The sequence below is a fragment of the Hypomesus transpacificus genome, chromosome 9, assembly GCF_021917145.1.
Source record: "Hypomesus transpacificus isolate Combined female chromosome 9, fHypTra1, whole genome shotgun sequence".
Classification (NCBI taxonomy): Eukaryota; Metazoa; Chordata; class Actinopteri; order Osmeriformes; family Osmeridae; genus Hypomesus; species Hypomesus transpacificus.
In genome coordinates this window covers 13,471,693-13,485,349 of record NC_061068.1, presented here as the reverse complement: position 1 = coordinate 13,485,349, position 13,657 = coordinate 13,471,693, and positions in this window count along the sequence as shown.

The window sequence follows — 13,657 nt, the reverse complement described above, 5'->3', positions numbered from 1 at the left end:
TAAAACAAGGACACCTCTCTACTGTTTAGAATTCACTGCAATATATGTTACTGGAATGAATCAGACATGATAAAGCATGCTTCAATATGTTGTATATCTTTCTCTTTTTTTTCACTAATTCCAGCATACAATAATTTGTATACACACCATCCACTGATATAGATACAATAAGAATGCTACTGTAATCTTCTGCATTTGGCCATATGTTCTTATCCACATCACATCTTAAGTCATCTAGGGCAATACACCAAGGAAAGAATCTTCTGGCATGCCTGATCCATCCCTGGCAATGTATAGGCATCCAGCATTCATTGCGTCCAGAAGGGACATTTGATCATGTGGATGGTGGTCATACAGTAAACCTTCCACTTCCATAAGGAAAATAATTATTGTATGGGGTTGAGGAATGGAGAGTAAGGTGGGAAGAAAAGTGACACCATTCTGGGATGGGCTGCAAACCACTTGGTGACTGCACGGGAGTGGTGAAATTCCACATTGTCCCATACAAATGTTGGCTGATTTCTTCTCTCTGCATCCCTTTCCTCACCTAGCACAACCCTTCCATAGAGATCATTTTATAGCATTTTATTTTTTGATTCGAAATATATTTTATTACAATATTACTGTAGAAATAATAGCTAAGTATATTAAAATATTTAATCGCATTAATGTCAAAGTTAACTCGCGATTAATTGAAATTAATCGCACATGTTTATCTATTCTAAATGTCCAATGATTTCTTTTTGTTTAGGCTACTTATCAGCATGGAAAAGTCGATTGGATTGTTTAATGCAAATGTCTATACATATTTTTTTTTTAAACAACATTGCAATCGCCTGGCTTTGACGAGGGGGCGGAGAATTCGCATCAGCTGTGTGCTTGGCCATCAAGTGGTATTTCCAGACCCCCACCCCTCGCCCCTCGGCTTGAAGCAACGGCCAAGGTGGATGTAGGTGGTGTTGCATTTACGGTTAGGTTCCCGTGTCTTCCGGTCGTTTTAATTCTATAAACTCCAGTCAACATTTACAAAACTATTTACCCATATATTTTTGGTCGATTCTCGAACCTGGCTCATACTACTAGCTTTTCCATAGAATAATTTTTCCTGATTTTTACTAAGTTTGAAACCAAATCCGAAATGGGTAAACTAGCACCCCATTTATTTGCCTACGTCAATAAAAGTTGCCTGCAAATGTGCTCGCGGATACTAACAGGGCACGAGCACAAAAGTTCACATTGGCCGATAGCCGATTATTACTTACAGTTTAGTGCAATGTAATTGTTTGCCGTAATAATGAAATGCTAGTGTGATAATAAATGACCAAATCATACAAACTGTCATGATACATTATTTTAATGCAGGAATTTGTTCTAAAATAGAATCTGCTGGTAGCCTGGCTGCCAGCCCAACTTCTCCCCGCCCACAAAAAAATTTGGTCGGGAAGTTGGGTCTGGAGGGTCTCATTAGGGACAACTACAGAAAACCAGAATCGGGACGGACCAATGAAATTGCCAGGGTGGGCTTTATACGATGATGGACAGATGATCAACAGTAACGTAATCAACAACGTCACGAAAGAGCGCTTGGGTTGAATTCGTTTTCAACAAACAACATATTACGTTGCTCTGATTGGTTGTAGGTCTATCCAATTGAGCGAAGAGGCATTTGTGACTACGCGCCCCGTAGTCACAGCCCAACAGAGAGTTTTCAGACTCATATTCTGACTAGAATTATGAGTATGACAACGTCAGGCCAATCTGCTGGTGCACATGCATCATATTGAGAATATGATACGTGTATGATACGTGTTTTCCCCCGTTGAAATGAACGAATGACTCGAAAAAAGATTTGTTAATTTTACTGAACGAGATTCAAAGAACCGAATCAGTAAAATGATCCGAACTTCCCATCACTACCAAACAAGTGTGTGCCGCGTGCCTGTTGTTTTGTTTCCGGTCTAGCTAGATCCGGTGTGGTGTTGTAGTTTTTCTAACGTAAGTAGTTTGCATGGCCAAAAGAACGTTAATCGCGCGAAAAAAAAAATGATGCCGTTAAAATGGGTTTACGTTAACGCCGTTAATAACGCGTTAAACTGCCAGCACTAGTAGATATACAATGAAAAATACACGGTTATATATACTGAATAAAGGTTATAATACGTAACCTTCACATATAACTAAATGTTTAATGACCAACAGGATTACACAATTATTTTTCAGCCTATCACCCACTAATCAAACTCCCTTTGATTTTGTTTACAATGAGGGCAGTTATACGATAGTTATACAATATAAGATTTTTGAGGGGAGTGATCACAACTAATCTCGGAAGACTTGTACTACCTGTAGCTGAACGTTGTGAACGCGCCTCTCCGCTTCTGCTCCTTTTTACCAGTGGACGTCCATCACCATCTTTGTCCACCCAGCGGACATCTAATGCACCTTGAGTGGATGCTGCTTTGCCCTGCGTTACAGAAAGTGAACATTGTATGATAACACTGAAATACAGAAAACTCTGAAGCAGTTTATACAAATTCCAATACTACAAGATTACTGCCTTGATACTCACTTTGTTTTCAGCAATAAACATGTCTGCAAGGAAAATAGCATCCTCCGCATTGCCTACGTCTTGCTGAGCAGCCATGGCAAGATACAAGGCTAATTTAGAGAGAAAAAGAGAAATGGAGAGAGAGAGAGAGAGAGTGTGTGAGGAAGAGCGAGAGAAGGTGTGTGTGAGTGAGAGAGAGATAGAGAGGATGTAATAGGAATGAATGAAATAGAATGGCTCTTAAAAGGAGTCAGATGGCTGTCAGATGGCTGAGAGGTGAGGGAGTCGGGCTAGTAATCAGAAGGTTGCTGGATCGATTCCCCGCCGTGCCAATTGACGTTGTGTCCTTGCGCAAGGCACTTCACCCTACTTGCCTCGGGGGGAATGTCCCTGTACTTACTGTAAGTCGCTCTGTTTAAGAGCGTCTGCTAAATGTAAAAGAGACATTTTTTTATTTATTGAAAGGTAAGGTAGAGGTTTAAAGAAGGTTGATTAAAGGTGGGGTATATAATAGAAGCTGTTGAAAAACGAAAACATTGTTATTTCTCTGGCAGCAACATTTCATGGATTTATTTTTCATAATTACTAAAATGTATCAAATTATAGAAGTAACTGGGATGCTGTTACTGCATATTGCAAACCACTTTAAAAGATCTAAAATGAATTAAAAATGAATTAAAAATGAATTAAAAATGAATTAATAAAAAATTAAGGGCAGTATAATTTTTTGTAGAACCGTCAGACCGCTTTAATCAACTTCAGCAAGCATTCATTTTGAACTAGCATTTACAGTTTTTTACAATCGCTATGACAGTTTTTTTCAATACCTTTAACAAGTTTCCTAAACTCTTTACACAACTTCCGTCTGTGTACAATTAACACATTTATTGTTGCTTTGACACAAAATGCAAAGAATAAACACACATTTTTTATGCTTGAACTTCTTTTACACGCAAGCTCAACCAAGAACAAAACAATCGATTTTTACTGCCCAATTTACCAATGCATTCACACTGTCAGCAAAACGGATAACATCATGTTCAAAACCTAAATTATTGGCTAAAGTCAAAGTGAACATCTGTTTATATTGTGAATTGAAATACAAATATATATACCCGGCATTTTATTCCATTGCCACTGAGAAACAGCTGAAGTTATGCAAATACTGTACATCACAGCTGATTCCCAACTAGGAAACACTCAGGTGTTGAGGTTCTTTCAATCACATGACCATATAGTATTGACAGTAAAGAGGACCTCTTTGGGCTGATCTTGTGTGGAAAAAGAACAATATGCTGTAGAGCAGGGATGTCAAACCCTGGTCCTCGAGGGCGGCTGTCCTGCACGTTTTAGATGTTTCCCTGATCCAGCTCACCTGATTCAAATGAATGGTCGTTATAACAACCCATTTAATTGAATCAAGTTGCAGTTTCTGTAATTCCATCTGAAAGTGTTTTTTATGATATTGTGCTATGAATGATTAAATGTTCCTGTTGAAAGAGAACGTGTGTTAGTGTTTTGGTGACATGGTGTAATGTTTAGTATATTTTAGTGTTATGACAATTAGTGTTTGAGTTTACATTGTGTGAATTTTTGCATACAATTAACTGTTTTGCCAATTGTGTGTCGTAGGTGTGTTGGCGCGTTAACAGTTTAGGAAACTTGTTAAAAGTATTGAAAAAGTTATAGCGTAGGTGGGGTCCACAGCTTCCTAACTGGCAGTCAACAAGTTGCTCGAGTGGGCACCCACACATCATCCCCTCTCCCCCTCAACACCTGATCCCCTCCAGGCTGTATGCTGAACACATCATCTCCTCTCCCCCTCAACACCTGATCCCCTCCAGGCTGTGCTGAACACATCATCTCCTCTCCCCCTCAACACCTGATCCCTCCAGACTGTGTGCTGAACACATCATCTCCTCTCCCCCTCAACACCTGATCCCCTCCAGGCTGTGCAGAACACATCATCTCCTCTCCCCCTCAACACCTGATCCCCTCCAGACTGTGCTGAACACATCATCTCCTCTCCCCCTCAACACCTGATCCCCTCCAGACTGTGCTGAACACATCATCTCCTCTCCCCCTCAACACCTGATCCCCTCCAGGCTGTGTGCTGAACACATCATCCCCTCTCCCCCTCAACACCTGATCCCCTCCAGGCTGTGCTGAACACATCATCTCCTCTCCCCCTCAACACCTGATCCCCTCCAGGCTGTGCAGAACACATCATCTCCTCTCCCCCTCAACACCTGATCCCTTCAGGCTGTGTGCTGAGCCCTCTGCTGTACTCGCTGTACACCCATGAATATGTAAACATCTGAAAACAACATCAAGTTTGCCGACGACACAGCAGTTGTGGAGTTGATCTCTGACAGGATCAAAGAAGCCTACAGGATGGAGGTCCTTCACCTGTACCCCCTTTCCATCAAAGTGAACCGGGAGCTAGTTCGGAGCTGGTGCTAGAGCCGGTTTAATATGTGAGCCTTCTAAGAACTGGTTTGCTTTCCCACAGGCTAGAGAGCCACCACAGAGCCACGTCATTACGTCACTTTATACGTCTCATCTCACCCAGCAACGCTAGCACGGCAGCACCAAACACAAAGCAGAGCCCGTCTAAAGGCTGTTTATCAATCCGAAGAAACGCTACGAACGCGAGGTTTGGGATGCTTGTTTTCTTGTATTTTGCCTAATACCCTGGCCTCGCAGCAGTATGACAACATTGGCATTGGCCGGGTTTCCCAGATTTGTTAAGAAGCTCTTAACGCTAAGATCTTCTTAGGAACGTTCTAAGAGCGCTGTAGAACAATATCTCATAACATTTGTGTTTTTCATTTCACTCATTTTGATAGGATTATGATCAAATGCAGCAACTAGTGTCTGCACTGCACTGCTGCCTAGGTTATTGAAAAGTCGGAGCAAATTTACAAATTAGCAGTTTTTATCAATAAAATAAGCACATTTTTAGCAACTACACTGCCCACTTGTCGTCACATTTGAATTCAGATGCTGATTTACACGTACCGTTTAGCTGAAACATTAATTGTAAAAACGTAGAGCAATGGCGGTCAAAGGATTTTGTTCGTCTTGTTGGTCACGGTAACCCAGCCCCTGATGCAAGCGGTCCTTACTTGATTCCCACACTAGCCCAGGTCCAAAGTGGTGCTACTTCAGAACCACTTTCCCTGGTTTGGAGCCAGTTCTCAGGCAGTCGAAAGAGAAAAAACTGGTTCGAGATTAAGCACCGGCTCCGAACCATCTGCCTGAGAGCAACACAGAGAGGGTAAGGAGGCTGTCTGATAACAACACAGAGAGGATGAGGAGGCCGTCTGATAATAACACAGAGAAGATGAGGAGGCTGTCTGATAACAACACAGAAAGGATGAGGAGGCTGTCTGAGAGCAACACAGAGAGGATGAGGAGGCTGTCTGATAACAACACAGAGAGGATGAGGAGGCTGTCTGATAACAACACAGAGAGGATGAGGAGACTGTCTGATAACAACACAGAGAGGATGAGGAGACTGTCTGATAACAACACAGAGAGGATGAGGAGGCTGTCTGATAACAACACAGAGGATGAGGAGGCTGTCTGAGAGCAGCACAGAGAGGATGAGGAGGCTGTCTGATAACAACACAGAGGATGAGGAGGCTGTCTGAGAGCAGCACAGAGAGGATGAGGAGGCTGTCTGATAACAACACAGAGGATGAGGAGGCTGTCTGAACTGTTGCCATGACAGCAAGTCCAGGATGAGCTTTGCAGAACCGAAAAATCCTAGACCATGACAAATCGTCATCGATCAAATCCAATTAACTGAGTTAGGGGTCTGTTCTTCGTACGCTGCTTATTACAACTGAGACCAAAAGACCCATTCCAGATAACAGAAGATAACATCATTGTGCTAATGAAACTGCAGATTTGAAAGACAATTGGACAGTCCTGAACTACCCCTTCCAATCCAGGAAGCCTCCCCCCCCCCCCCCCCCCTACTGTGACGACTCTCTCCATTCAGGAGGGTGAAGTTAACAGACTTTTAAGAGGCAGAACCCCCGCAAAGCAGCTGGGCCGGACTCTGTGTCTCCTGCCACCCTCAAGCACTGCGCTGACCAGCTGTCTCCTGTGTTTACAAACGTCTTTAACACCTCCCTGGAGACATGCCATGTGCCAGCCTGTCTCAAGTCCTCCACCATCATCCTTGTGCCCAAAAAGCCAAGGCCAACAGGATTTAATGACTACAGACTCGTCGCCCTGACCTTTGTGGTAATGAAGTCTTTTGAACGCCTTGTGCTGGCACACCTCAAATCCATCACAGACCCCTTCCTGGACCCACTGCAGTTTGCCTACAGAGCCAACAGGTTGGTGGATGATGCCTTTAACATGGCCCTCCACTTCACCCTACAGCATCTGGACTCCCCAGCATCCTACGCCAGGATCCTGTTTGTGGACTTCAGCTCTGCCTTCAACACCATCATCCCCGCCCTGCTCCAGGACAAGCTCTCCCAGCTGAACGTGCCCGACTCCACCTGCAGTTGGATCACAGACTTCCTGTCTGACAGGAAGCAGTGCGTTAAGCTGGGAACACAAGTCTCTGACTCCCGGTCCATCAGCACCGGATCTCCTCAGGGCTGCGTCCTTTCTCCTCTGCTCTTCTCCCTGTACACCAACAGCTGCACCTCGAGTCATCCGTCTGTCAAACTTTCAAAGTTTGCGGACGACACCACCCTCATTGGGCTCATCTCTGACGGGGACGAGTCTGACTACAGGTGGGAAGCTGATGACCTGGTGTAGCCAGAACAACTTAGAGCTCAATGCTCTTAAGACAGCGGAGATGGTTGTGGACTTCAGGAAGAACACAGCCCCACTCACCCCCATCACCCTGAGTGACTCCCCAGTCAACACTGTGGAGTCCTTCCGCTTCCTGGGCACCATCCTCTCCCAGGACCTCAAGTGGGAACTGAACATCAGCTCCCTCACCAAAAAAGCACAACAGAGGATGTACTTCCTACAGCAGCTGAAGAAATTCAACCTGCCAAAGACAATGATGGTGCACTTCTACACAGCCATCATTGAGTCCATCCTCACTTCTTCTATCACCATCTGGTACGCTGCTGCCACTGCCAAGGACAAGAGCAGAATGCAGTGTATCATCCGCACTGCTGAGAAGGTGATCGGCTGCAATCTGCCTTCCCTCGAGGATCTGCACACCTCGAGGTCCCTGAGGCGAGCGAGGAAGATTGTGGCCGACCCCTCCCACCCTGGACACTCCCTGTTCCAGCTACTCCCCTCCGGCAGAAGGCTGCGGTCCATCAAGACCAAAACCTCACGCCACAAGAACAGTTTCTTCCCATCCGCTGTTGGCCTCTAACAAGGCCAAGGACTCATACTGACTTTAAATCACAATCTGCACAATGACACCCTGCACATTTCAATTTGCACTATTGTATCGTTTGCACTATCTGTATTTTTAGGTTAGATTGTAAATTAGGGCTACTTATATTACTAGACCCCCCTTAGTATTAGCTAGACTTTGCTCCTTTTGTATAGTTAGTCCACATATTTAAGTTTCAATATTCCTATATGTTTAATGTATGCACCTCCCTGCCAAAGTGAATTCCTTGTTTGTGCAAACATTCATGGCGAATAAAATACTTCTAATTCTGATTCTGAAACCTAACCGTAATGCAATACCACCTACATCCACCGGGGCCGTTGCTTCAAGCCGGGGGGCGAGGGCTTGCTTGAAACGCACCCGAGCGCCATCATAACTATGCCAAACCTGTGGGCGGCAATGTGATGTGAAGGATAAAGCCATGCAAACCAATTAGAATTTTCAAAATCAACAACAACTACGAATAAAACGATCGACTTTCTTTACCTTTCAGGCGCGAGGTTCATTTGTTTGAATGATTCACAAATGCAATGCACAAATATATTTCGTGATTTACAAATGTAACGCAATTCACAAATAAATGACCCCATTGCGGCTGCAGGCGACGCCGGCGCTGCATGAAGTCGAACGTACCTATTACTACAAATAGGACGCTCACATGACGTGATGCATTTTTAGTCCCATACTGTGACGTTTGAGAACCTAAAACTCTGTTTAACCTAGTGCACACGCAAACACAGTTTTCAGAAATCTCCACTTTTTAGATAATTTCGGAGTTTTTAGAAATTATCGTTTTCCGTGATAAAACCTCGTGTTTGTTTTCGTGTACATGAAAGGCAAAACCGCATGAAAATATATGCGTTTTTCTTCCGTGTAAACGGGTTCTGAAGCCCCTACTGACAACTGTGCTGCTTCAGTGCGTCAGCTTGCATAGATCATGGCAATAGCAGACCTTCATAGTGTCTTTTTTTATGGACAGTTCTTTGAACTGCAATCTCTGCACCAAAATGTGCTGTAAAAATAGATTTGATATTATTATGTTGTATGTTGTAGTTGCCATAGATACGCGAAGCGGTCCCACGGACTCGCGGGGCTTATTGCTTTTCTAAAACTGTTACTACAAATATTTGATAAGGTTTCATCAATAAAAACAATCATAAACAAAACAGTTTAATAATAAACCGTCATTCTTCCGCTACTACCAAGTATAGTTCCTACATAAATCGTTGCCAACAGCCAGATGGTCATCTTTGCCGTCTTTTTCAATTTGAAATATTCGATGCGCAGTAATATGGAATGTTAAAGAATGTTATGAGGACAACCTGTGAGGTTATGCTGGATTTACAACGGCATGGAATGCAATATAGCCAATTACAATCAAGGATGGGAACAACCAGTTTTAGAATAAAGAATTTATAATACATGACAATACAATTCTAGAACTGTTATCATTAGCTGCATCACAGGCACTGCTCGCACGACTTTATAAAGGATGCATGTATTAAAGTTATGTATTCTGCTTATTAAATTGATGTCTTATGAACTTAGAAGTGTGCTCAAACTTAAACATGGTGTCTCACACAGGGTGTGGGAAACAGGCTGTATTTTGTGTCGTTATCTCTCCATTTTAGAAGCAACCTTGAAACCGGGCTGAGACAGCACCCAAGCAGGTGGGATGCGTGGGGAAGAACGAACTCCCTGATGCACGAGAGAACAAGCTCAACCCTTTTTTTTTTTATTTATGTTTCAATTGCACTCTATAATATATGCTGGGGCAGGGACAGATAGCCAGTTGGACTTCGTGAACCAGCCCAAACTCTGTTGCGGGTGGGGAAACGTAGACAACCCCAGAGCTCTGTACTTGTTGTACAGACAAGTCAACGTCAATTCGTTAATAAACGAATTGACGTTGACCACACGGTACACAGGCACAGTAAGCCAAACAGCTGTTTGGCCCTAGCCCACGCTAAATAAAAGAAAGGTAGCCCACAAAACAATAGTAGCCTAACCGTCTCTTGTGAAACCCAGACAGAACAGAAAGAAACCTGGTCTTTACCTCGAATGCTCCCACCCCCTGCCCAACCCCCCTCCAATCTTATGTATAAGATTGAGATTGGACTCAAATGTGGGTAATTGGATGTGTAAGCCTACATGTTATTTTTGCTTAGTGTTCACTTCCAACATTAAAAGAAAGGGTGAGATAGCAGACTTCTTCAAAAAGCTGAGCAAACAGGATCAGGTGGAAATAGACCCCAGTCGTCAGAGCAGCATACTAGTCAGTCAGTCACATGCCAAGTTTAGCCTGTGTTTGTAGGCCACACATGTAAGCCTACACAAGTTTTTTCCCAGATTTAGCCCCACTTTAACATGTTGGTTGTTGATTCATGAGTGTTCTTGTTTTGATGGCTGTGGCATTTTTTGTGTGAGTATACACTAACCCCCCTATTTTGACGATCTGAAACGCAAGTATCAAAACGCAAAGCGCAAGTAACTTTGTGGGCGGGACTTCATCTTGGTTGTTATTTTGCCGGCGGGATAAATGACTTTGCGTCTGGCGCAAATCTAAAAAGGGTTGGTCTGAAGTAGCTACATTACTAATGGGTGTGGTCTGGGCATAACGTGCAATAAACCAATCAGAGCATCATCTCACATTCCCTTTAAGAGCAGCGCTTGTTCTATGGCGAATTGCTATTATAACGGCGGATTTGCCAGGCGCACGCCAGCGGTTCACAGCCGAGGAGACCGACATTCTCGTCAGGGCCGTAAAAGATAGAGAAGTGACATTGTATGGGAAAGGCAGAGCATTTTTCTCATTGCACTAAGTTGCCCACTCATGCTGCTCATTCAAATTATTATTCTCATTTTTACATAAAGGCTATTAAATTGTTTTAATTGTTATTTTTTTAAATTGTTTAGTTCTTAGAATTAGTTTAACTAATGTACTTTTGTACTTAATTTATACCCGTATATGTTTATTGTTTGCACCTTCCTGCCACAGTAAATTGCGTATTTTTGTAACATAGGCTACATGGCGAATAAACCAAATTCTGATTCTGATGGGCATGGGAGAAGAAACCTAACCAAATTAGCTTCGGTTAAACAGTCATGGGAGGAAATTGCCACAGTTGTTACAAATCAAGTTCACATACCTAGACATTTCTTATGAAAATTTTTGTATAATCATTGAAGAAATGTAACACGCCATAAATCAAAACAAGCACGGACCAAGCTTGCGCCCTTAAAATAGCATCTCAATAATGCGCCATTGACTTTAGACCACGTTTTTCCCGGTCAGTAGCGGAATTGTTTTTCGGAAACTGCAAGATGGCACCAGGGAACGTTTGCGCCAGAACACGCCTCCTTTTTCGCTGAACCGCCCACGGGAGCCTAAAGTCATTTCGTCGTGCGTCTGTGGAGGGAAAAGTCGGCTTTGCGTCGAGTGCAAACTAGGAATGACACTTGCGTCGTTGACTAAGTCAATTGCGCTGGGTGCAAGATAGGGCCCTAAAAGTTATGTTTTAATGTAAAAGAAGGATGGAACCTGGTTAGACCCAGATTATACAGTGTATTCATGAAAACAGAGTGACCAAAGTCTCTCCATTGAGTAGCCTACACTACTGTGTGTTTAAGAAAGAAATGAGTAGCAATTCAGATGTAGAGACAGTCTATTCATAGTAAATGTATAATTTGATTAAAGTACCCTTACAAAAAATAAGTATATTAAAGTATACTATAAGTATACTAAAATATGGTTAGTAGACTTTTAGTTACTTTTACTAATGCTATACTTTTAAGTATGCTTTGAAAATAGTTCACTTTTGTAAGAAGTATACTTAAAAAATAGTTCACTTTTGATATAATTTTAAGTATGCTTTGAAAATAGTTCACTTTCGTAGGAAGTATACTTAGAAAATAGTTCACTTTTGAAAGAAGTATACTTGGCTACAGCTTCAATACCAAAAAAGATTCAATGTGCAATGCATAATATATGTTCATAGACATTAATAATTGGAATGAGATGGATCCAAAAAATGTGACCTGTAATTATTTGGACTGTTTTTGCTGTATAATAGTAGAAAACGTACATCCTACTCCAGAAGAAATGTATACCAGTTTCTAAGCATACTTCTTAAAAGTATATCAAAAGTTAACCATTTTCAAAGCATACTTAAAAGTACATCAAAAGTGAACTATTTTCCTTAATTACTGCCAAAACATTCTGAAACTCTATAATCTTATACTAATAATTATCAATTGGAGTATTAATGGACAAAAACGAAAAAGCTACTTGAGAAAGAAGCAGACAGAAGGGTTGCATTATGCATTTGAAGGTTATACTGTCAAACTGACTGAAGAACGAAACAACAACGTGAAATAATGAAGATAGTGTGGCTCTTTGGCTGGTCAATTCCCATTATGCACGGCGGTAAATAGTGTTAAAATTTCCTGATAAGTTTGCCGTTTGTTCGAAATACAAATGTAACTTCATGAATTTAGTTTTTTTAATGTGTCTGCTTAGAATGTAGTGTTTTGTTGCGTGGTAATTGTGTCACGACGTGAGGTGGGGTTGGACCCAAATGCAGGGGAGTACCGAGGCATAGCGAGGAACACAGGTTTAATTCTCAAAACGGGAAACAGACAGGGTACACGCAGGGACAAAGGGTAATGCTAAGACAAAGACTGGACACAAAGCAGGAACCTAAATACACAGAAACAAACAAGACACAGGTGAACACAATGAAACTAACGACAACTGAACGAGACAGGTGACGACAATGACAGGGAAATACTAGGGCAGGGCAAAACCAAAAACAATAGGGGGGCACGGCTGTGGCCGTGACAGTACCCCCCTCTCAAGGGACGTCACCCAACGACCCACAAGGCAGGGCAGGGGGTCAGGGCAGGTCCGGGGGACGACCCGGAGGCAGGGCAGAGGGTCGGGGCAGGTCCGGGGGGCGGCCCGGAGGCAGGGCAGAGGGTCGGGGCAGGTCCGGGGGGCGACCCGGAGGCAGGGCAGAGGGTAGAGGCAGGTCCGGGGGGCGGCCCGGACGCCGGAGCACGGGCACGGGGGCACCTGGGAGCGTGGACGAGGAGGCGCCTGGGAGCGCGGACGAGGGGGCGCCTGGGAGCGCGGGCACCGGGGCGCATGGGAGCGCGGGCACCGGGGTGCATGGGAGCGCGGGCACCGGGGCAGGCAGCAGCCAGAAGTCCTCGGGCGGAGGAGGAGGCGGCCAGGAGTCCTCGGGCGGAGGAGGAGGCGACCAGGAGTCCTCGGGCGGAGGAGGAGGCGGCCAGGAGTCCTCGGATGGCCTGGCACTGGGCGGCACAACCTCGGGGCGAGGCAGGGGCTCAGGGCAGGAACGAGGCTGGGGCACAGGGCAGGAAAGAGGCTGGGGCACAGGGCAGGAACAAGGCTGGGGCACCGGGCAGGAACGAGGCTGGGGTACAGGGCAGGAACGAGGCTGGGGTACAGGGCAGGAACGAGGCTGGGGTACTGGGCAGGAACGAGGCTGGGCTACAGGACAGGAACGAGGCTGGGCTACAGGACAGGAACGAGGCTGGGCTACAGGACAGGAACGAGGCTGGGGCACAGGGCAGGAACGGGGCAGGGGTACAGGGCAGGAACGGGGCTGGGTTCTGGCGGCAGGCGGCCGACTCTCCCTGGCAGGAACAGCCTTGGTGGTCTGGGTGCTGGGCGGCGCAACCTTCTTCGTCCGGGCGCA